Consider the following 23,266-nt stretch of genomic DNA (forward strand, 5'->3'; position numbering starts at 1 on the left):
AGTGTATTATTTTCGTAATGAGTTGCTGCAATCTTTTTGCTAATATTTTATTTAAAATTTTTGCATCAATATTCATTAGAGAAATTGGTCTATAATTTTCTTTCTCTGTTTTAACTCTAATTGGTTTGGGTATTAGTACCACATTTGTGTCATAAAAAGAATTTGGTAGGACTCCTTCTTCACCTATTTTCCAAAATAGTCTACAAAGTATTGGAATTAGTTGTTCTTTAAATGTTTGATAGAATTCACATGTAAAATCCTCTGGACCTGGAGATTTTTTCCTAGGGAGTTCATTGATGGACTGCTCAATTTCCTTTTCTGATATGGGGTTATTAAGAAATTTCAGTTCCTTCTCTGTTAGCCTGGGCAGTTTATGTTTTTGTAGATATTCATCCATATCTCTAAGGTTGTCAAATTTATGGGCATACAGTTGGGCAAAATAATTCCTAATTATTGTTTTGATTTCCTCTTCATTAGAGGTGACCTCATCTTTTTCATTTTTGATACTGGTAATTTGATTTTCTTCTTTCTTTTTTTTAGTCAAATTGGCCAAAGGCTTATCAATTTTATTGGTTTTTTCATAAAACCAGCTCTTTGTTTTATTTATTAATTCAATAGTTTTCTTGGTTTCAATTTTATTAATCTCTCCTTTGATTTTCAGTATTTCTAATTTGGTATTTAATTGGGGATTTTCAATTTGCTCTTTTTCTAGCTTTTTCAGCTGTATGCCCAGATCATTGATCTCCTCTTTCCCTATTTTATTCATGTAGGCCTTTAGAGATATAAAACTTCCCCTAAGAACTGCTTTTGCTGCATCCCATAAGTTTTGGTATGTTGTTTCATTATTGTCATTCTCTTGAATGAAATTATTAATTGTTTCTCTGATTTGTTCTTTGGCCCACTCATTCTTTAGAATTAAATTATTTAGTTTCCAATTAGTTTTTAGCTTATTTTTCCATGGTACTTTATTGAAAATGATTCTTATTGCATCATGATCTGAAAAGGATGCATTGACTACTTCTGCTTTTCTGCACTGGATTGTGAGGTTTTTATGCCGTAGGACATGGTCAATTTTTTGAGTATGTGCCATGTACTTTTGAGAAGAAAGTATATTCCTTTTTATCCCCATTCAGTTTTCTCCAGAGGTCTATCATATGTGCCTTTTCTAAAATTCTGTTTACCTCCTTAACTTTTTTCTTATTTATTTTGAGGTTAGATTTATCAAGTTCAAAAAGGGGGAGGTTGAGGTCTCCCAATATTATAGTTTTGCTGTCTATTTCTTCCTGTAACTCCCTTAACCTCTCCTCTAAGAATTTGTGTGCCTTACCACTTGGTGCATATATGTTAAGCAATGAAATTTCTTCATTGTTTAAGGTGCCTTTTAGCAGGATATAATGTCCTTCCTTATCTCTTTTAATTAAATCTATCTTTACTTTTGCTTTGTCTGAGATTAGGATTGCTACACCTGCTTTTTTTACTTTAGCTGAGGCACAATATATTTTACTCCAGCCTTTTACCTTTACCCTATGTGTATCCTCCTGTTTCAAATGCGTTTTTTGTAAACAGCATACTGTAAGATTATGGTTTTTAATCCATTCTGCTACCTGCTTCTGTTTTGTGAGAATGTTCATCCCCTGCACGTTCAGGGTTATGATTTCCATCTATGTCTTTTTCTCCATCCTAATTCCCCCTGTTTATGCTTTTATTTCTCCCTTTCCCCTTCTCCTCCTCAACAAAGTTTTGCTTTTGACTGCCGCTTTCCTCAGTTAACCGTCCCTCTTTATTCCCCTCCCTTATCTTACCGTTACCCACTAGCTACTTCTCTTCTCCCTTCTGACCACCCCCCCTCCCTTTTTCCCCCCTTGCCCTCCCACTTCCCGTAGGATGAGTTAGATTTCTAAACTTATCAGAGTATGTTATTCCCTTCTTGAACTAGATCAGATGACAGTAAAGCTCAAATACTGCTCTTCTCCCTCCCTTCTTTCCCTCTACTATAATATGTTTTTGTGCTGCTTCATTTGGTGTAATTTACCCTTTTCTACTACCTCCTTACCGCTTCTCTCATAGCCCTCCCTTTATATCTCTTACTTATATTTTTTATCTTTACATCAGTTAATTTATACAGGCATTCACAACCTATGTATATCCCTTTCATTTGTCATAATAGCTGTACCATTCACAAGAATGACTTATATATGTATGTGTATATATATATAAAACATACATAAGATGATATAATCCCACATACAGATGTAAACATCCTGCCCTTATTGGTTAATAAAGTTTGTGGGGTTTTTCCCCCTGGTTACCTTTTTATGTCTCTCTTGAATTTTGTATTTGGAATTCAAATTTTCCATTGAGTTCTGGCCTTTTCATCAGAACGGTTTGGAATTCCCTTATTTCATTGAATGTCCATCGCCTTGCCTGGAAAATTATGTTTAGTTTTGCTGGGTAGTTGATCCTTGGTTGTAGTCCCAGCTCCTTTGCCCTTCGGAATATCATATTTGAATTTCTCCTGTCTTTTAATGTGGAAGCTGAGAGATCCTGCGTGATCCTGACTGTAGTTCCACGATATTTGAATTGCTTCTTTTTGGCTGCTTGCAGTATTTTCTCCTTGAGTTTATAGCTCTGAAATTTGGCTATAATATTTCTTGGTGTTTTCAGTTTGGGATCTCTTTCAGGGGGTGATTGGTGAATTCTTTCAATGACTATTTTGCCCTCTGGTTCTAGGATCTCTGGGCAGTTGTCTTTGACAATTTCTTCGAAGATACTGTCAAGGCTCTTTTTTTCATCGTGGATTTCCGGTAGACCAATAACTCTCAAATTGTCTCTCCTGGATCTACTTTCCAGGTCAGTTGTTTTGCCAATCAGATAGTTCACATTTTTTTTCTATTTTTTCATTCTTTACATTTTGTGTTATTACTTCTTGGTGCCTCATAGATTCATTAGCTTCTACTTGCTCAAGTCTAATTTTTAATGAGTTAGTGTTTACATTTTGCTTTTGAGTCTCCTTTTCCAATTGGTTGACTTTGCCTTTTCTCTCTCTAGATTCTGAATCTCCATAGCCATTTCGCCAATCTTATTCTTTAGGGACTTGATTTCATCAGTGGATTTTTTCTTCCTTTTTTCCATATTTTTCCATATTTTCTTTTAGCTCCCTAATTTGGTTTTTAAAATCCTTCTTTAGCTCTTCCAGCAGTGCTTTTTGGGCTGGAGACCAGTTCATATTACCTTTTGAGGTATCTGATGTATCTACAGTATCGTTACTTACCTCTTGCATATTTGTATTTTGATCCTGCCTGTCTCCATAAAAAGAATCTATTGTCCTCGGTTTTTTTTGTGTTCTTCTTCATGTTGGTTTTCCTTTTGCTGGCTTTACAACGAATTTCTATCTGTGAGCCTCAGGACTTTCTGTCTCAGCTTTCTTATTCTGGGGGTTGTGAGTCTAGAATTATAGCCTTTAGTTTCCTGAGGTTTGGGGGAGGGGTCTGGCTCCCTGGCATCTCACTCCCTGTGGGTGCTCTCCAGCACTTGCTTTTCAGCAATGGTCTCAGCTGTTTGTTGTTTGAGCTGATGTCTGGCACTTCCCCGGGGGAGCAAGGTTACGTCTGGGCTCCTGGCGTTGACCCCTGCCGACTCTGCCCCTATGGGACTAATGAACTTCTGCTATTTAACCACTGAAGCCCCACTACTTTCTGCTCAGTTCCAGCGTTCTTTTTTTTTTCCCCGAGGGATTCTCTGGGTGGGGAGGGGAGGTATTAGAGCTATTTACCTGGCAATTAAGGCTCCCAGAAGTTCAAGAAGCCGCGGTTCATACGTGTGGGCTGCAAACTTCTGGAGACGATATTTCACGGCCAGTGGTGTGCGCTGCCTCTCGTCGCTTCCACAGACTGCCGTCCTGTGTTGGGAGTCCTGGGGTTCTCCGCCAGTTTCAGGCGCCCAGCTTTCTCCCAGCCCGTCTCCCACATGGATTTCCAGGCCAGCCGCTTCCACCTTGGTCTGGAGCAGCTCCACACCGAGCACTCTCCGACCCTACAGGTTCGTGCCTCCAGCCTTTCAGACTCTCCCGGCTCGGAAATTTGCCCCACGCAGACTGCTCGCGGTTTCTGACTCTCAAATCTGCTCAAATTCACTTTTTTATAGGAATCTGACAGACCTTGTGAGAGAGCTCTGGTAAGACACTGCCTGCATGCGGCCATCTTGGCTCCGCCCCCTAGGTTTCCATTTTAATCCACCCACTTCAATGAGACCTTGAATCCAGAGAAGCATTGAGGTATACGTAGATCACAGTATCATAGCTGGAATAGATCTCAGTCATCATCTAATTCAACCTATACCTTGAAAGCAAACTATCCTAGAACATGTTTGACAAGTGTCCATCCAGCCTGTGTTTGAAGATCACTAAGCAGGGGATGGAGTGCATTTGGGGGAGTCCACTATTTCCCATTAGAACAGTCACTGAAGAAGAACCAGTGCTTGCAGGAACCTTTCCTGCCCTGCTATTTTCCTTCCTCCATTTCCATGGTCATCACCTACTCCCATGAAGGAAGTTCCTACTAATCTATAATTTTCATCTCACCTAGTGCTATTGCAGGACAAGTTAAGATATGGAAAAACTGAAAATTGCAGGACATGACAGAAAAAAGGAAGAGAGGAAGATAAATCTAACGACACTTCAAGCCCCCTAGTACTGAAATTAATTCTCCTAGGTATCTCAGCCAAATCTGCAGATGCTATTGCATCTTCTCACTCTTGAATAACTGGCTGTATCCTTTTCTTTATACCAGAGGCCTAATTTTAGTTTCTCTCATGAAATGATCAGAATATCCTGAGTATGGCTTCCCTCTGAAATATAGATGCATGTACTTTTGGTCCATAATGGCCATCTATTAATATATAAATGTTGTTTTTCTTTTCCTACAGAGTTTAAATGAAAAAAAAAAGAAAAAAGTTTGGGCAATGATGTAGAGAAATTCTTCAGGTATGTAGCTGCTTGAAAGCATATCCTATTTCAATCAGTGCTCACAGCATTTGAACTGAGTTTGAAAAATTAAATAAGATTCAGATAAAGAGAACAGAGGGAGGAAGAAATTTCAAGTTATGCAGTGTGGTGGATTGAACCATATGAATAAAAAAGCTCAGCATTCAGAGTAGTTATTAGGTTGAGATTGCCAGAATTTTGCTCTGGGGTTTCAAAATTTTGTGGGCAATGACAGTACTTGTACTCCTCCAGCTTGTAGAAATAACTAAATTTTACCATGCAATTAGCAAAAATAATTAGTTAAAATAGGAAGCTATTTAATTTTGGCCTGTACCTTTAGATAAGCTTTTCTCCAGCCTTTTCCCTCTCTGATTTCTTTGCTTATGGTGGCCTCCCAAGAAGGACCTATTCAATGAATCATGTTCTCTCTTCCTCTAGGAACTAGCAACTTTGACATCAAAGTTATCTTCCAAAGTCTTTCCTGTCATTTCCAATTGAATACTTCTTTAAAAATCCTTATCATTCTGCCTGCCCCCTGGCACACTTTTGGTAGTTGAGTTGATCCCCAGCAATTCTAGTTATAGTTCTAATTGTGTGTGTAGATGATAGAGAGCAAACTTTCCTGACTCAAGAGGAAGATTTAAGTTGCAAAGGAGTGAGAAGTAAGGTTGGATAAATAGGGTGCAATGGGATTATGTAGTCTTAAAAGTCAAGCAAAAATTGTCCAGAAGCATTAGCTAAAAAGGAACCATTGTAGGATTCTTCTCTATTTCTTAAGTACAGATTCTTGACCTTTGAAATGACTTTTTAAATGATGTGCCCAAATGCTAGACATATGAGTCAGAAGCATTCTGAAGCATAAAACTATTCCTTTGTGAAGTTGAGTGCTCAACTCTTAAAATGGCATTTTGAAAGAAGTTTTGAGTAAAATTAAAGCTACTGGAAAAGAACTTGTAATCCCCAAGGAAGTAATATTAATTAGAAAAATGAATGCTTCTGAAATCATCCAATTTACATTTTTTTTCTGGTTTATTTTTGCAAAAACTTTACTAAATGATTACAGTTGCAGATGGTGGAAGTATTGCCTTCAGATGGTTGCCATGGTTGTTGTTTCAGACAAAAAAAGACACTAATTTTTTAATTGCCCCCTCCCCCAATCATCTTTTTTAGATCTTGAAGCAATGTTTAGATCTTCATGGAGATGGCTCAAGAGAAGCTGGTAGTGAGAAAACCATCTGGCTTAAATTCAGAGTTCCAGACATGGTGAGATACAGTGTGCAATTCCAGAGCAAGATTAAGGATTTTAATGATATCATTCTTTCTAGACTCACTTTATCACACATGGGATGGTTAAAAAAAGGCTGGCTACAACTTGCTTATATGTTTAGCAATCAGAAGAAAGAAATTCATCAGATATCATTACTGCCTTCTAAGTCACCAAGCTTCTCACTGGATAGTTGACATCTGCATTGCGCTATCATGACATCCCACTAAAGGTCTTCTTGCTGACAAGCCATGTCATTCCCTGCATGGTGCAGCAAAACAGACCTCTTGGAAAAAAAGGCAAGGCAGCCTTGACAATATTTGCCATCCACACATATCAAGGGCATTAATTGTCACTTGCCTGAAGTTCTGCTGAAATTTTTTTAAGTAGTTAGAGGAAAGTGAAAGAATATATTGAAAATGTAAATTATTAAAATATTCAATCATTTAAGTCACACTTCAGGCAGATATCACATTCAGATTATTACAAAGAGCCATTTCTGGCACTGTCTCTACTCATATTTAAGGTACAAAAACAGTGCAATAAAAGTGTTGTGACAAGTAGCTAAAATTGATTTTCCTTCTAAATTGCTAAAAATGATATTTGTTGTGGATTCCTTAGAAGACTTTATATGTAATTCATTTATGTTGTGTAGTTCTGTAAAAAGTTTAATACTAACATAGGTTAGGAAGAAAGAAATTTTATTACATATATACATACATATATTTTATTGCATACATAAATACATACATACATACATATACATATATACACATATATACATACATATATATACATATATACATATATACATATATATATATATATATATATATATATATATATATATATATATAATCTTTCTTCCTAATTACACACACACATAACATCACTCATTGACCACACAGGCAAAAGAGACTGGAAAGAGAGGTTTCAGTTTGGCAATCCCACTGATATGACACTGGCAACCAAATGTACAACCACTAATTCCTTAAGGTGGGTTTATAGGACAGAGAGAGGTCACTAGCTGGGAATTCAACTTTTGATTGAAAAGCAACCATTACTGATCTTCCATACCGAGCCTTACCCAGGCACCCTAATCTGCCTAAGTAAGCCACTTATGTGGCACAGACAGCTCCATCAATTCTTTGTCTTTTAGAATTTATTCACCCCATTTGGAATGAATTTTAAAGGAATGTCGCTTTGCTATCAACTTTTATGTCCAAATGTCATTAACAAAAAGACTAGTCTCATTATGTGTCTTGGTGAATAGAGGGAAATAATAGTTTGTTATGTTCTATCCACTTGAATATCTGCATTCATCTGTCACACCAATCTGATAGGTTTTAATAAGTCTGGGGTTTGGGTAAACCCTGGCTATTGAAGTACCAAGCAGCTGAGGACACAAGTTAGTATGGGGAAAAAGTGCTGGATATAAGGTCAGAGAATATCATTCAAAATGTTGATTGTGCCATTTACTACCTGTGGGATCCTGGGCAAGTTGCTTTATCTTTCTTGACCTCAATTTCCTCAACCTTAAAATGAAGGAATGTAACTATATGGACTCTTAAGTTCCTACCAGCTCTAAGCGTATGCTTCTTTACCCCCAGACTAAACAGCATAATAAAGCAGAACAACCATTAGACTAGAAATTGCAAGGTCCGGATTTGTCTCAACTCTGATACTACCAAGTAATTTTGTCTTAGGAAGTCATCTAAACCCTGATCCTCGATCTATAAAATGAAGATTTTTGAATTAGATGATCTTTCTTTGCACAATTTATTTTTATTTCCAATTTAAAATATATTTACTTTTCTACTTACCTTCATTTAAAACAAATAAAACCTTATAATTAATATTCAAAGTCAAGCAAACTCCCCTGTTGGTTATGTTTAAAAACATATAGAGCTTGTCCCTAAAATGTTAGTGCAGTTTTAAGTTATTAAAGTGCACTAATACTTTTGGGATACCCTATTTCTCTCATTCTGTTTCCTGAATTCAAAACCTCACTAGCATGAGGAGGATAGCATGCTTCAACCAGAATTGTTCCCAGTTCATTTATCAGTTGGTGAATGACTTGTATTCTTATTAATTTGCCTCAGTTCTCCATATTTTTAGAGATGAGGCATTTATAAATAACATTGGCTAATGTTTCCCAGCTTTCTGCTTGCCTTCTAATTTTGTGTGCTTTGGCTTTGTTTGAGCAAAACATTTTAAAATTAATGTAATCAAAATAATACATTTTGCATTTCATAATGTTCTCTGTCTCGTTAGGTCATAAATTCTTCCCTTCTCCATAGATCTGACAGGTAAATTATTCTTTGCTGTCCTAATTTGAATGGAATTACCCTTTATGTCTAAATCACATACTCACTTTAACCTTATCTTGGTATATATAGTGTAAGATGTTGGTCTATTGCTAGTTTCTCTCAAAATATTTTCCGATTTTCTCAGAAGTTTTTTTTCTCAAATAGTGAATTCTTTTCTGAGAAGGTGAAGTCTTTATGTTTATCAAACAGTAGATTACTGTAGTCACTGAATATTGTGTCTTGTGTACATAACCTATTCCACCAATCCATCACACTATTTCTGTTTTTTTTTTAAAGAAAAAGGCATTTATTAAGTGGTCTCTGTGTTTGAATCACCATGCTAAGCAATGGAGATACAAATAGAAAAGTAAGACAGTACATGCTCTCAAGGAGTTCACATTCTCATAGGAAGGATAACATATATCACATGTACAGGTCCCATGGTCCTTCATATACAGAAGCAAAGCAGATTGTAATGCTTCTTTCTTAATGTCACTTTTACTGATAAACTCATATCAGTTTCCAATGATAAACTATATCACATTGCTAAGGACTTTAGTGGCAAGATCTTTCTTATCGAAGTCTTTGATAGCTATGAGTGTCAATCTTGTTTTTTCCTAATTATTTTATTATTCATTTAATATTTTAGTTTTCAACATTGATTTCCATGAGATTTTGAGTTACAAATTTTTTCCCCATTTCTACCGTCCCTCTCACTCCAAGATGCTATATATTCTGATTGCCCTATTCCCTAGTCAGCCCTCTCTTTTGTCACCCCACTTCCCACCCACAACCCCTTTCCCCTTACTTTCTTGTAGGGCAGGACAGATTTCTATGCCCCATTCCCTATATATCTTATTTCTCAGTTGCATGCAAAAAACCTTTTTCTTTTGAGCATCTGATTTTAAAACTTTGAGTTCCAAATTCTCTCCCCTCTTCCCTTCCCACACACCCTCCCTAAAAAGGCAAGCAATTCAACATAGGCCACATGTTTCATTGTGTAAAACACTTCCACAGTACTCATGTTGTGAAAGACTAGCTATATTTCCCTCAATCTTATCCTGTCCTCCTTTATTCAATTTTCTCCCTTGACCCTGTCCCTTTTCAAAAGTATTTGCTTTTGATTACCTCCTCCCCCATCTGTCCTCCATTCCATCATGCACCCTTTTTATCCCCTTTCCCCTACTTTCCTGTGGGGTAAGATACCCAATTGAATGTGTATGTTATTCCCTCCTCAAGTCAAATCCAACAAAAGCAAGATTCATTCATTGCCCTCCCCTGCCTCCTCTTCCCTTGCAACAGAACTGCTTTTCTTCCCAATTTTATGTGAGATAGTTTACCCCATTCTATCTCTTCCTTTCTCTCTCTCTCAATAAACTCCTCTCTTATCCCTTAATTTAATTTTATTTTTTTTAGATATCATCACTTCATATTCAGCTCACCCTGTGCCCTCTGTCTATATATATATATATATATATATATATATATATATATATATATATATATATATATATATATATATATATATATGTGTGTGTGTGTATTCCCTTCAACTACCCTAATACTGAGAAAGGTCTCATCAATTACACACATCATCTTTCCATGTAAGAATGTAAAGAAAACAGTTCAACTTTAGTAAGTCCCTTATGATTTCTCTTTCTTGTTTACCTTTTCATGCTTCTCTTGATTCTTGTGTTTGAAAGTCAAATTTTCTATTCAACTCTAGTCTTTTCACTGAGAAAGCTTGAAAGTCCTCTGTTTTATTGAAAATCCATATTTTGCCTTGAAGCATTATACTGTTTTGCTGGGTAGGTGATTCTTGGTTTTAATTCTACCTCCTTTGACCTCCAGAATATTATATTCCAAGCCCTTCAATCCCTTAATGTAGAAGCTGCTAGATCTTGTGTTATCCTGATTGTGTTTCCACAATATTCAAATTGTTTCTTTCTGGCTGCTTTCATTGTTTTCTCCTTTACCAGAGAACTCTAGAGTTTGGTGACAATATTCCTAGGAGTTTTTTGGGGGATCTTTTCCAAGAGGCAATTGGTGGATTCTTTCAATTTCTATTTTGCCCTCTGGCTCTAGAATATCAGGGCAGTTTTCCTTGATATTTTCTTAAAAGATGATGTCTAAGCTCTTTTTTCATCATGGCTTTCAGGTAGTCCAATAATTTTTAAATCATCTCTCCTGGATCTATTCTCCAGGTCAGTGGTTTTTCCAATGAGATATTTCACATTGTCCTCCATTTTTTCATGCCTTTGGTTCTGTTTTATAATATTTTGATTTCTCATAAAGTCACTATCTTCCACTTATTCCAATCTAATTCTTAAGATGGTATTTCTTTCAGTGGTCTTTTGGACTTCCTTTTCCATTTGGCTAATTCTGCCTTTCAAGGCATTCTTCTCCTCATTGGCTTTTTGGAGCTCTTTTGCCATTCGGGTTAGTCTATTTTTTAAGGTGTTATTTTCTTCACTATTTTTTGGGTCTCCTTTAGCAAATGGTTGACTTGCCTTTCATGTTTTTTTGTCTCTCTCATTTCTCTTCCCAATTTTTCCTCTACTTCTCTTACTTGCTTTTCTAAATGCTTTTTGAACTTTTCAATGCCCTGAGTCCAGTTCTTATTTTTCTTGGAGGTTTCTAATGTAGGCTCTTTGACTTTGTTGATTTCTTCTGGCTGTATGTTTTGATGTTCTTTGTCACCAAAAAAAGATTCTAGAGTCTGAGTCTGAGTCTGCATCCTTTTTCAGTGCCTGACTGTGTTCCCAGCCAACTACTTGACCTTTGAGATTTTTTTCTCTGGGTGTGACTGCTTGTAGAGTAGAAAGTGCTTTGTCCCAAGCTGTAGGGGCTGCTCTGCTGTTTTCAGAGCTACTTCTACTCAACTGTCACTGCAAACTGTGTTACAGCAGTGCTCCTCCTCCCCCCAAAACTGCCAGCCAGGATTGCTACCCAGATCCAAGCAGGGCAAAGCAAGCCCTGCACTCCTGCTCTGGTCTGCCACTTGATTCCTCCCACCATGTGAGCCAGAGACTCTGGAAGCAGCTGATGCTGGAGGTCTGGAAACAGCCACAGGAGCTTCCTGCTGCTGCTGCTACCACAGTGGACCACCTCCACCACCCCCAGGGCTGGAGCCAGACCACTTTCTAACACGATCTAGCAGTTGTCCCACCAACTTGCTCCATGGTCTTTGGCATTTGTGGGTTGAGAAGTCTGGTAACTGATGCAGCTCAATGATTCATGGCCCTAAGGTCTGCTCTGGACTGACTCCTGATCTGGTCTGTCCTGGTGTGGCCCACACTGGGCTGCACTCCACTCCTAGCACCATGTGATAGACCCTTCCCAGTGACCATCTAGGCTGTCCTGGGCTGGAGACCTACTTCCCTCTGGTAGTTCATGGGTTGCGCAGCTCTAGAATTTGTTCAGAGCCATTTTTACAGGTGTTTGTAGGGATTTGGGGGAGAGCTTAAGCAAGAGTCTGCTTTCCAGCTGCTCACACCCCCATAACACTGTTTCTTAACCAGTACCAAGTAGGTTTGATAATTGCTGCTTTGCAATATAGTTTTAGATCTGATAGCTAGGCCACCTTTCTTTGCAATTTTTTCATTAGTTCCCTCTATTATTGTGACCATTTGTTTTTCCAGATGAATTTTGTTATTATTTTTTTATTTTTTTAGTTTTATAAAATATTTTTTTGGTAGTTTGGTAGTTTGATTAAATGAGTAAATTGACTTAGGAAGAATTGCCATTATAATTGTTAGCTTGGCCTACCCAGGAACAACTGACATTTTCCCAATTATTTAGATCTGATTTACTTGCGTGAAAAGTGTTTTGTAATTATATTCATATAGTACCTGAGTTTGCCTTGGAAGATAGAGTCCCAAATATTTTATGTTGTCTATAGTAACTTTAACTGAAATTTCTCTTTCTATCTCTTCCTGCTGGGCTTTGTGGGTAGTGTATAGAAATGTTGATGGTTTATGTGGGTTTATTTTATATCCTGCAACTTTGATAAAGTTGTTAAAACTTTAAAGTATTTTTTTTCAGATGATTCTCTAGGATTCTCTAAGTATATCATCATATTATCTGCAAAGACTGATAGCTGTGTTTCCTCGTTGCCTATTCTAATTCCTTCAATTTGTTTTTCTTCTCTTATTGCTAATGCTAGCATTCCTAGTACAATATTGAAAAACAGTGGTGATAATGGGCATTCTTGTTTCACCCCTGATCTTATTAGGAAAGTTTCTAGCTTATCCCCATTACATATAATGTTTGCTGATGGTTTTAGATATATGCTACTTGCCATTTTAAGGAACACTATTCCTATACTCTCTATTCTTTTTAATAAAAATGGATGCTCTAGTTTTTGAAAGATTTTTTTCTGCATCTATTGAGATAATCATATGTTTTCTGTTAGTATTGTTATAGATATGCTCAATTATGCTGACAATTTTCCTAATATTGAACCAATCCTGCATTTCTGGTATAAATACAACCTGATCATAATTTATTATTCTCATGATAAATTGTTGTATTCTCTTTGCTAACATTTTATTTAAAATTTTTGCATCAATATTCAGTAGGGTAAGTGGCCTATAATTTTCTTTCTCTCTTCTGGCTTTCTTGGTTTAGGTATCAGCACTGTATTTGTATCATAAAATAATTTGGTAGGACTCCTCCTTCACATATTTTTCAAATAGTTTATATAGTATTGAGATTAATGGTCCTTTAAATGTTTGGTAGAATTCACTTGTAATTCAATCTGGCCCTGGAGATATTTTCTGTGGGAGTTCATTGGTGGCTTGTTGAATCTCTTTTACTAAGATTGGCTTATTTAAATATTTTATTTCCTCTACTGTTAATCTGGACAATTTCTATTTTTGGAAGTATGCATCTATTTCACTAAGATTGTCATATTTATTGCCATATAGTTGATCAAAATAGCTCCTAATTGTTCATTTAATTTCCTCTTTGATTGTGATTAATTCACCCTTTTCAATTTTGTTATGGGTAATTTAGTTTTCTTCTTTTTAAAAATCAAATTAACCAAGGGTTTATCTATTTATTGACTGTTTTTACATAAAACCAACTCAGTTTTATTTAGTAGTTCAATAGCTTTCTTATTTTCAATTTTACTAATCTCTCCTTTGATTTTCAGAATTTCTAATTTGGTATTTAATTGGGGATTTTTAATTTGTTCTTTTTCTTGGTTTTTTAGTTGCAAAACCAATTCATTGATCTCCTCCTTCTATATTTTATTCATGTAACCCTTTAGAAATATAAAATTTCCCTTAGAACTGCTTTGGCTGCATCCCTTATGTTTTGGTGTGTGGTTTCATTATTGTCATTCTCTTGGATGAAATCATTTATTGTTTCTATGATTTTTGTTTTATCCACTCATTCTTTAGGATTATTTAGTTTCTAATTAATTTTTAATCTATGTTTCCATGTCCTTTATTACATGTAATTTGTATTGCATCATGATCTGAAAAGTATGCATTTAATATTTCTGCTTTTCTGCATTGGATCATAAGGCTTTTATGCCATAATACATGCTCAATTTTTTTTGTTGTTGTTGGTGGTGGTAATGCTATGTACCATTGAGAAAAAAGTATATTCCTTTCTATCCCCATTCAGTTTTCTCCAAAGGTCTATCATACCTAACTTTTCTAAAATTCTATTCACCTCCTTAACTTCTTTCTTATTTATTTTATGGTTACATTTATCTAGTTCTGAGATGGGGAGGTGGAGATCCCCCAGTAGTATAATTTTGCTATTTCTTCCTATAATTTGCTTAATGTTTCCTCTGGCAATTTGGATACTATACCACTTGGTGTATATATGTTTAGTATTGATATTACTTCATTGTCTATCGTAGCCTTTTAGCATGATGTAGCTTTCTTTCTTATCTCTTTTAATTAGATGTTCTTTTTTGCTTTTTATTTGTCTCATATCAGAATTGTTACCCCTCCTTTTTTTACTTTAGCTGAAGCATAATATATTCTGCTCCAGCCTTTTCCCTTTTCCCTGTGTGTATATCTCTCTGTTCCACATGTATTTCTTGTAAATAACATATTGTAGGATTATGGCTTTTAAACCACTCTGCTATCTGCATCCCATTTACATTCACAGTTATGATTACTGTGTCTTTCTCTTCATCCTATCACCACCCCCCATTTATACTTTTCTCTTGCCTTTCGCCCTTTCGTTCCTAACCAGAATTTTTCTACTGACCACTGCCTCCCTAAATCAGCCCTCCCTTCTATCAGTTCCCTTCAACTTTCCCCTACTACATTTGCCCTCCCTTCTATCCAATCCCTCTTTTTTCTTTCCGCTTTCTCCACCAAATCTAATTTTTTATATCATCACATCAAAGTTAGCTTATCACCTCACCTCATTTATGTTTACCCCTTCTAACTGCCCTAAAAAAGATACAGTTCTCAAGAGTTACACGTATGATTTTCCTGTATAGGAAGCTTTATTGAATAAAGAGTTTTTTTCTTTCTTGTTTACCTTTTTAATACTTTTCTGAGTCTTGCATTTGAAGATTAAATTATGTGTTCAGCTCTGGTCTTTTCATCAGGTATGAATGAACGATGCCTATTTCATTGAATGCCTATCTTTTCCCCTGAAACATTATGTTCGATTTTCCTGGGTTGGTTGTAATAAACCTCCTTTGCCTTCTGGAATATCATATTCCAAGCCCTCCAGTCCTTTAATGTAGAAGCTGCTAAATCTTGTGTAATCCTGACTGTAGTTCCATGATCTTTACATTGCTTCTTTCTGTCTGTTTGAAATATTTTCTCCTTGACTTGATAATTCTGGAATTTGGCTACAATATTCCTTGGAGTTTTCTTTTTGGGATCTTTTTCAGAAGGTGATCTGTAGATTCTTGCAATAAATATTTTATCTTCTGGTTCTAGTACATCAGGGATTTTTTCCTTGATAAATTCTTGAAAGATGCTGTTCAGGCCCTTTTTTTTTAATCATGGCTTTCAGGTAGTCCAATAATGCTTAAATTATTTCTCCTAGATCTATTTTCCAGGTCAGTTTTTTTTCAATTAGATATTTTACATTTTCTTTTCTTTTTTTATTCTTTTGAATTTTTTTAACTAATACTTGATGTCTCAGAGTCATTAGCTCCCATCTGCTCAATTCTACATTTTAAGGAATTATTATCATCACTTAGCATTTGTACCTCCTTTTTCATTTGGCCAGTTCTACTTTTTAGGAAATTGTTTTCTTCAGTGGATTTTTTGTCCTTCCTTTTCCAAGTTGTTGACTCTCTCTTGCACATCTCTCGTTTATTTCCCAATTTTTCTTCTCCCTCTCTTGTTTGACTTTTAAAATCCTTTTTGAACTCTTCCAAGAAGGCTTTTAGGGCTTTGGAACAATTCCTATACCCCTTTGAGGTTTTGAATGTCGCTATATTGACAATATTGTCCTCTTCTGAGTTTGTGTTTGATCTTTCCTGGCACCATAGTAATTTTCTATGGTCAGTGCTTGTTTTGGGTTCTTGCTCATGATGTTTGCCTCTTTCCAGCTTTTAATGTTGAGCTCTGCTTCTGGGGCAGAAGGGGCAAGCTTCTTGTTCTAGAACCAGGGGCCTGGTCATCGCCTTTGTGTGCTGAGGCCTCAGGTGGTAGTGGCTTGCTCACTGTGCTGGTATGGCCCAGCCTGGTCATGCCTGTTGTTGCCAGGGATGGCAATTTGCTTTCTACACTGGGGCTGAAGGCCTCACTGCTGATCTGCCATGCCACTGGCCTACTGAGACAGGACAAAAGGCCCTCAGTTGCTGATCTGTGCTGTGGCTTCTCTATCATGTATTTAGCTGAACTGAGTTGGAGAGGTTGGACTCTAAGACCCTACCTGGGTAAAGTAAATAGGGTATGAGACTTAAGGGCAGGAAGTCCCAGGTTCAAATACAACCTCAAACACTTACTAGCTCTGTGATCCTGATGAGAGGAAAAATAGCATTTATTAAGGACCTATGATGTGCTAAGCACTTTACAAATATCATTTTATTTGATCCTCACAAGAACCCTGGAAGGGAGATCTTATTATCCCCCTTTCATAGTTAAAGAAACTGAGGACAACAGAGGTTAAGTGTTCAATGAAACTCCATTTGACTCAGTTTCTTCATGTGTAAAAGGAAGGGATTGAACTTGGTGGACACTGATATACCTTCTAGAGCTAAATCTATGATCCTACATTTATTGGGAAAGATTACATGTATCCTCAGTAAAGGTAAATGTTTATAATCACAGCAAGCATTTCTACTCAGTGCAATTGTTATGGATTAGTGTTTTCCCTGTTCATTTTCCCAAATAATAATCATCATTATTCACCCAGGTTGTATCTTCATTTTGCATAGGACTGATATTGCTCTGCAGGTTTTCTTCTGTTTTATAGACTGGCAATTTTGAAACTTTGAAGTTTTTAGGGGCTGTGTTTTTATGTTGCCTATCAGTGCACATATAATAGCGAGTGAGGGTAAGGTGGGAGCATGTTAGTAGAGTCAGGCCCCAGTGCTTCTATTAGTTTCTGGCATCATTTAGTTTCAATTCATATTTCTAGAGATGCTGTTTTACATTTCCCTTTTTACAAAAAAAGGTGGTTTTCATATTTCATGCATTCCAAATGTATTGCATGAAGTCATACAGATAAAGTCATAAAAAATGCTATTTACTGTCTGGATTCATTACATGTAAAACAGAGAACACCACAGGAAAATGCTCACAACGATGCATTTACAATTACTTGTTACATGAATAACAGGCATTTCGACATGATAGCTTGTCCTGCATGCCATAAAAAAAGGTACTGACCTAATCAACCTTAAAGGAGACAGAGAATAGAAATGGGGTTGGTATCAGAAGCCTACCATTTTTCACTAAGCTCACGCTTCTGGCAACAGAGTTGGTAGTGCACATTCACATCACAATAACAATGATCTAATATCCCTGAAAGGCACCTCGTCGCATTAAAGTTTTCAAAGAACTGTTCATATCTTTGTAGGAAAAATTTTGCATAACTTGCATTTAAATTGACTTTTTCCTTTTAGCTGATCTTCTATTGGTTGCATACCTGTGTTTGCCAAAATACTCTGGCAAAGGTGATTTCTTCTTTGAGGCTAATATAATACACAACATTTGCATTTTTTGTTAATCCTTTGTGAATGTCAAGGTGCATTATTATATTGTTGACCAGGTCTGTCACAAAAGTGGAAACCATTGAGGTCCACTGACTTGCTAGGTCATGAAGGTCTATGTTAAAATGTAATTTTCCAACTTCACTCCTTGGTGACACATTATTAAGGGAAAAGTATACATGCAGGTAAAAAAAGACACCAAAAAATGGGAGAACAATCATGAACTCAGGCAAGGTGTTATCAAAAGCAGGTTGAATAAAGTAGATAAATAGGGAAACTATACTGTGCTGAAAGGCATCACAGGCAAAGAATTAATATTAATATAGCATATTGTTATTGCTGGCAATAGATTTGATGGTATTTGAAAACATTGATACTGGATCCTATAAAAACATTCTCAAGTCATCCTTATCTGAAAACTGGGAATATTAATGAGTGACCTGGACTTTCTTAGAGGCAGATAGATGGATAGATGGATAAGCTCTGAGCCAGGAGTCAGGAAGACCTGAGTTCAAATCAGACACTCACTAGCTGTGTGACCCTGGGAAAGTTCAGATGAAAATGAGCATCAAATATTAGTTGCTTCTCCCATCCCTTTCTATTTTTACTATACATTTCTAATTTCAGACTGATTATATGAAATAGTAGACTTTCCCTACTTTCTTTCCCCCCAATGTTGTTTTCTTTTTTCCAAATTTTTATCTTTTAAGATCCTTAAAATATAACAAAACCACTCCTTGGCTCACTTTTTTTATTCTTCCTATGACTTCCACTACATTTTGGTTCTGGTGGACACATTTGTTACCTCTCCCTCAATGAGAATGTAAACATTTCATTCTTGTTTGGTGTCTTTGGATTACTCATTCTCCTTGAGGGTTTTCTTTCCAGTAGGTATCTGGTGTATTCCTTCTATTTTTTCTTCACCCTCTGTTATAATAGAGTTTTAACTACATATTTTTCTTTCATGATTTTTAAAAAAATCCTTCAGGTAGGCTTTTATTTCTCTGGTCATAATTTTCAAGTAATCTAATGACTTATTATAAATTATCTCTGTTTGATTTTCTTTTCTAAGTTGGTTGGTTTGTGATATCTTATACTTTCTCTTATTTTCCCCAGTATTTTGACTCTGTTTTATTTCCTATTGTCTCATAGTCTATTCCAATTTTTAAAATCTTTAGGTGGATAAAGGTTTGTAGCATTAGTACTGAGCTATTAAATTTCCATTTAAATATTCTCTCAGAATTCTTATTTCTTTTCTAATTCTTTCCTCCATGGCTTTTATTCCATACATAAAAGCATCTTTTTATCTTTTGAACTGGACTTTATTTTTAATAGCATTTATTCATTTTCCAATTACATGTAAATAAAGTTTTCAACATTCACTTTAAAAAGATTTTGAGTTCCAAACTTTTTTTTCTCCCTCCTCTATTCCCTCCCTGAGAGAGCAAGCAATCTGATATAGGCTATACATGTACAATCATATTAAAATATTTCCACATTATTCATCTGAAAGAAGAATCAGAACAAAAGGGGAAAAACAAAAGAAAGAAAGAAAGAAAGAAGGAAAAAAAAAAGAAAAAGAAAAAACAAAAAAAGAGAAAATAGTATGCTTCAATTTTCATTCAGACTCCATAGTTCTTCCTCTGGATGTGGATAGTATTTTCCATTATGAGTCTTTTGCAATTGTTTTAGGTCATTGTACTGCTGAGAAGAGCTAAGTCTATAAAAGTTGGTCATCACACAATGTTGCTATTACTGCGTTCAATGGTACAATTTCTTATAGCACAGTAGTATTCCATCACATTCATATGCTACAACTAGTTCAACCATTCCCCAATTGATAGGCATCTCCTCAATTGCCAATTCTTTGCTACCACAAAAAGAGCTACTATAAATATTTTTGTATATGTGGGTCCTTTTCCATTTTTTATGATCTCTTTGTGATACAAACCTAGTAGTTGTATTGCTGGATCAAAGGGTATGCATAATTTTATAGTTCTTGGGCATAATTCCAAATTACTCTCCAAAATGTTTGCATCAGTTTACAAGTCCACCAACAATGCATTAGTGTTTCAATTTTCCCACATCTTATCTGACACCCATCATTTCCCCTTTCTGTTATATTAGCCAATCTGATAGGTGTGAGGGTGGTAACTAAGAGTCGTGTTAATTTGCATTTCTCTAATCAACAGTGATAGAAAGCATTTTTTCATATGACTAGAGATAGCTTTAACTTCTTCATCTGAAAACTTCCTAGTCACAACCTTTGACCATTTTTCAATTGGGGAATGACTTGTACATTTATACTTAGACTCAGTTCTCTTTATATTTTAGAAAGGAGGCCTTTATTAGAAATACCTTCAGTAAAAATTGTTTCCCAGATCTATGGTTTCCTTCTAATCTTGGTTGCATTGGCTTTGTTTGTTCAAAAACTTTTAAATTTAATGTAAACAAATTTATCCACTTTACATTTCATAATGTTCTCTATCTCTTGTTGGATCATAAATTCTTCCCTTCTCCATAGATCTGACAAGTAAACTATTCCTTGCTCTCCTAGTTTGCTTATAGTATCAGCCATACTTATGTCTAAATCACATATCCATTTTGATCTTATTTTGGAATATGGTGTAAGATGTATGATGTAAGAAACTATTGCTAGTTTCTGCCATACTATTTTCCATTTGTGCCAGCAGTTTTTGTCAAATAGTGAGTTATGTGAGAAGCTAAAGTCATTGGGTTTATGAAATAGTAGATTCCTCTAGTCAATGATTATTCTGTCTGCTGTATCTAAGTGATTCCACTGATCCACCACTCTATTTCTTAGGCAGTGCCAAATAGTTTTGATGACAGACAGCCATTTTATAATATAGTTTTAGATCTGGTACAGCTAGGCCAACTTCCTTTGCATTTTCTTTTCATTAATTCCCTTGATATGCTTGAACTTTTATTCTTCAGAATGAATTTTGCTGTTGTTTCTTCTAGCCCTATAAATTATTTTTGGTAGTTTGATTGGTATGGCACTGAATAAGTAAACTAATTTAGGAAGAATTTTCATTTTTATTGTATTGGTTCAGCCCACACATGAACAATTTTTAGTTTTCTCATTATTTAGATCTGACCTTTTTGAGTGAAAAGTGTTTTGCAATTATGTTCATATACTTCCTGGATTTGTCTTGGCAGGTAGATTCCCAAATATTTTATATTGTCTCCAATTATTTTAGATGGAATAAATCTATCTCTTGATGTTGGGATTTGTTAAAAATGCTAATGATTTATGTGGATTTATTTTATATCCTGCAACTTTGCTAAAGTTGTTAATACTTTCAAGCAGTTTTTTAGTTGATACTCCAGGATTTTCTAACTATACCATCATATCATCTGCAGAAAATGATAGCTTTGTTTCTTCATTGCCCATTCTAATTCCTTCAGTTTCTTTTTGTCTTCTTTTATTGCTAAAGCTAACATTTCTAGTACAATATTGAATAGCAGTGGTGATAATGGACATTCTTGTTTCACCCCTGATCTTACTGGAAATGCTTCTAGCTTATCCCCATTACATATAATGCTTGCTGTTTATTTTAGATAGATGCTACTTATCATGTTAAGGAAAACTCCATTATTCCTATGCTCTCTAGTCTTTTTTAATAAGAATGGGTGTTGTGTTTTGCCAAAACCTTTTCTGCATCTATTGGGATAATCATATGTTTCTTTTTAGTTTTGTTATTGATATGGTCAGTTATGCTGATAGTTTTCCTAATATTGAACCTGCCCTCATTTCTGGTATAAATCACACCTGGTCATTGTGTATCACCATGTTTATAAATTGCTGTAATCTTTTTGATAATATCTTATTTGAAATTTCTGCATCAATATTCATTAGGGAAATTGGTATATAATTTCCCATCTCCCCAGTGTTTTGCTCCTGTCTACCACTTCCCTGGATCTGCCTTCCTTCATGTCAGCCCCCCTCCTCACCCTTTACTTAATTTCTCTTCCTACTTCCCTGTCAGATAAGATAGATTTCTATATTCAACTGATCATGTATATTATTCCCTCTTTGAGTCATACTGATGAGAGCAAGGTTCAAGAGAGGCCCGTCAACTACCCTTCCATCTTCCTATCTACTGTAATAGTTCTTTCTCACCTCTTCATGTGAGATAATATACCTCATTCTACCTCTCTCTTCCTTCTGCACCTTTTTCCTCATTCTCATCCCTCAAGTTTTTTTTTGTCATTCCCTCATATTCACCTTATACCTGTATCCTCTGTGTATAGTCCTTCTATCTATACTGTTAGTGATACAATTTTTAATAGTTACAAATATCATCTTCCCATGTAGGGAGGTAAACTGTTTAGCACTATTGAATCCCTTATGTTTTCTTTTCCCTTTTTAAGTGCTTATGCTTCTCTTAGGTTTTAATATTGAAGGTTAAATTTTTGGTTTAGTTCTAGTCTTCTCCTTATGAAGGCTTGAAATCCTTCTATTTTGTTGAGTGATCATTTTTCCCCTTGATGTTCTATGCTTAATTTTGCAGCATGATTCTTAGTTGTAGTTCTAGCTCCTCTGCTCTCCAGAATATCATCCTCTGTGATTTCAAGCCGAGGCCCCAGGGTATTTCTGCATTTCCCAGTGGCTACACTGAAGCACATGTGATCAGGCCTCTGGAGGCTGCCTGTTTGCCTAGGGCAACACAGAAGCATGGAGGGGCCAGTGCTGGCTGATGACTGCCTTTTTGCTTAGGCACCCATAAGGTAGGCATCTACCTGTTTGCCCAGGGCTTTGCTGAAGCAGGTGGTGGTTATCAGAGCTGGAGTCTGCTGGTTCCTTGGCTATGAAAAGACTTGTATTCATGTTTGCCTACTCCACTACACTGGGACTCAGGATCTCCTGCTGATTTACTGAGGTGGGGCTTGCTGCTTGCTTTTTGGGACCCTTCCATCCTGGGCTGCGTTCCCCTTTCACACAAGCGAGATGGACCTTTCAACAAGTTTCTTAGGCTAAAAAATTGTTTTACCCCATCTTTTTGCCAGTTCTGCTGTTCCAGGATTTGTTTTGGGGCTCTATTTTTTGCTTATTTGGAGGCGAGTACAGGAGAGTTGCACTAGTTTACTGCTTACTCTGCCATCTGGGTTCCCAGAAGTCAGATTCTGAATTTCTGGATTTCTAGAGGGAATGCTGGGGCCATATATGATCCTGGACTGTATTAAATGGGGTCCTGTTACTGTATTCTCTGGCTATTAAGTTCCATGTTCTTCAAAGATATCAAGGTGGCTCAGGCCAGGAACCTGGAAATTCTTAGGGAATTGTCTGATTGGATTCTTCTGGCTCAGAGCTTTGCGCGCTCTTGCACTTAAGCAAGACAACTGCAAACTTGTCCCTGTATGGAACTCCAGTAAGCAATGGCCAACCTAGCTCTTGTTATCTTATTGGAACTCTGGGAAGGTTTGGATACAGAGTTTTAGTTTCCTCATTCCAGCTGCCAATATTCCTTACCCTCAACACTTATTTGTATCCTTAGTCAAAGATCCCTTCATGAGCCCACCCCTATTTTGCACTTGATGGT

Source organism: Trichosurus vulpecula, chromosome 8, assembly GCF_011100635.1.
Source record: "Trichosurus vulpecula isolate mTriVul1 chromosome 8, mTriVul1.pri, whole genome shotgun sequence".
Classification (NCBI taxonomy): Eukaryota; Metazoa; Chordata; class Mammalia; order Diprotodontia; family Phalangeridae; genus Trichosurus; species Trichosurus vulpecula.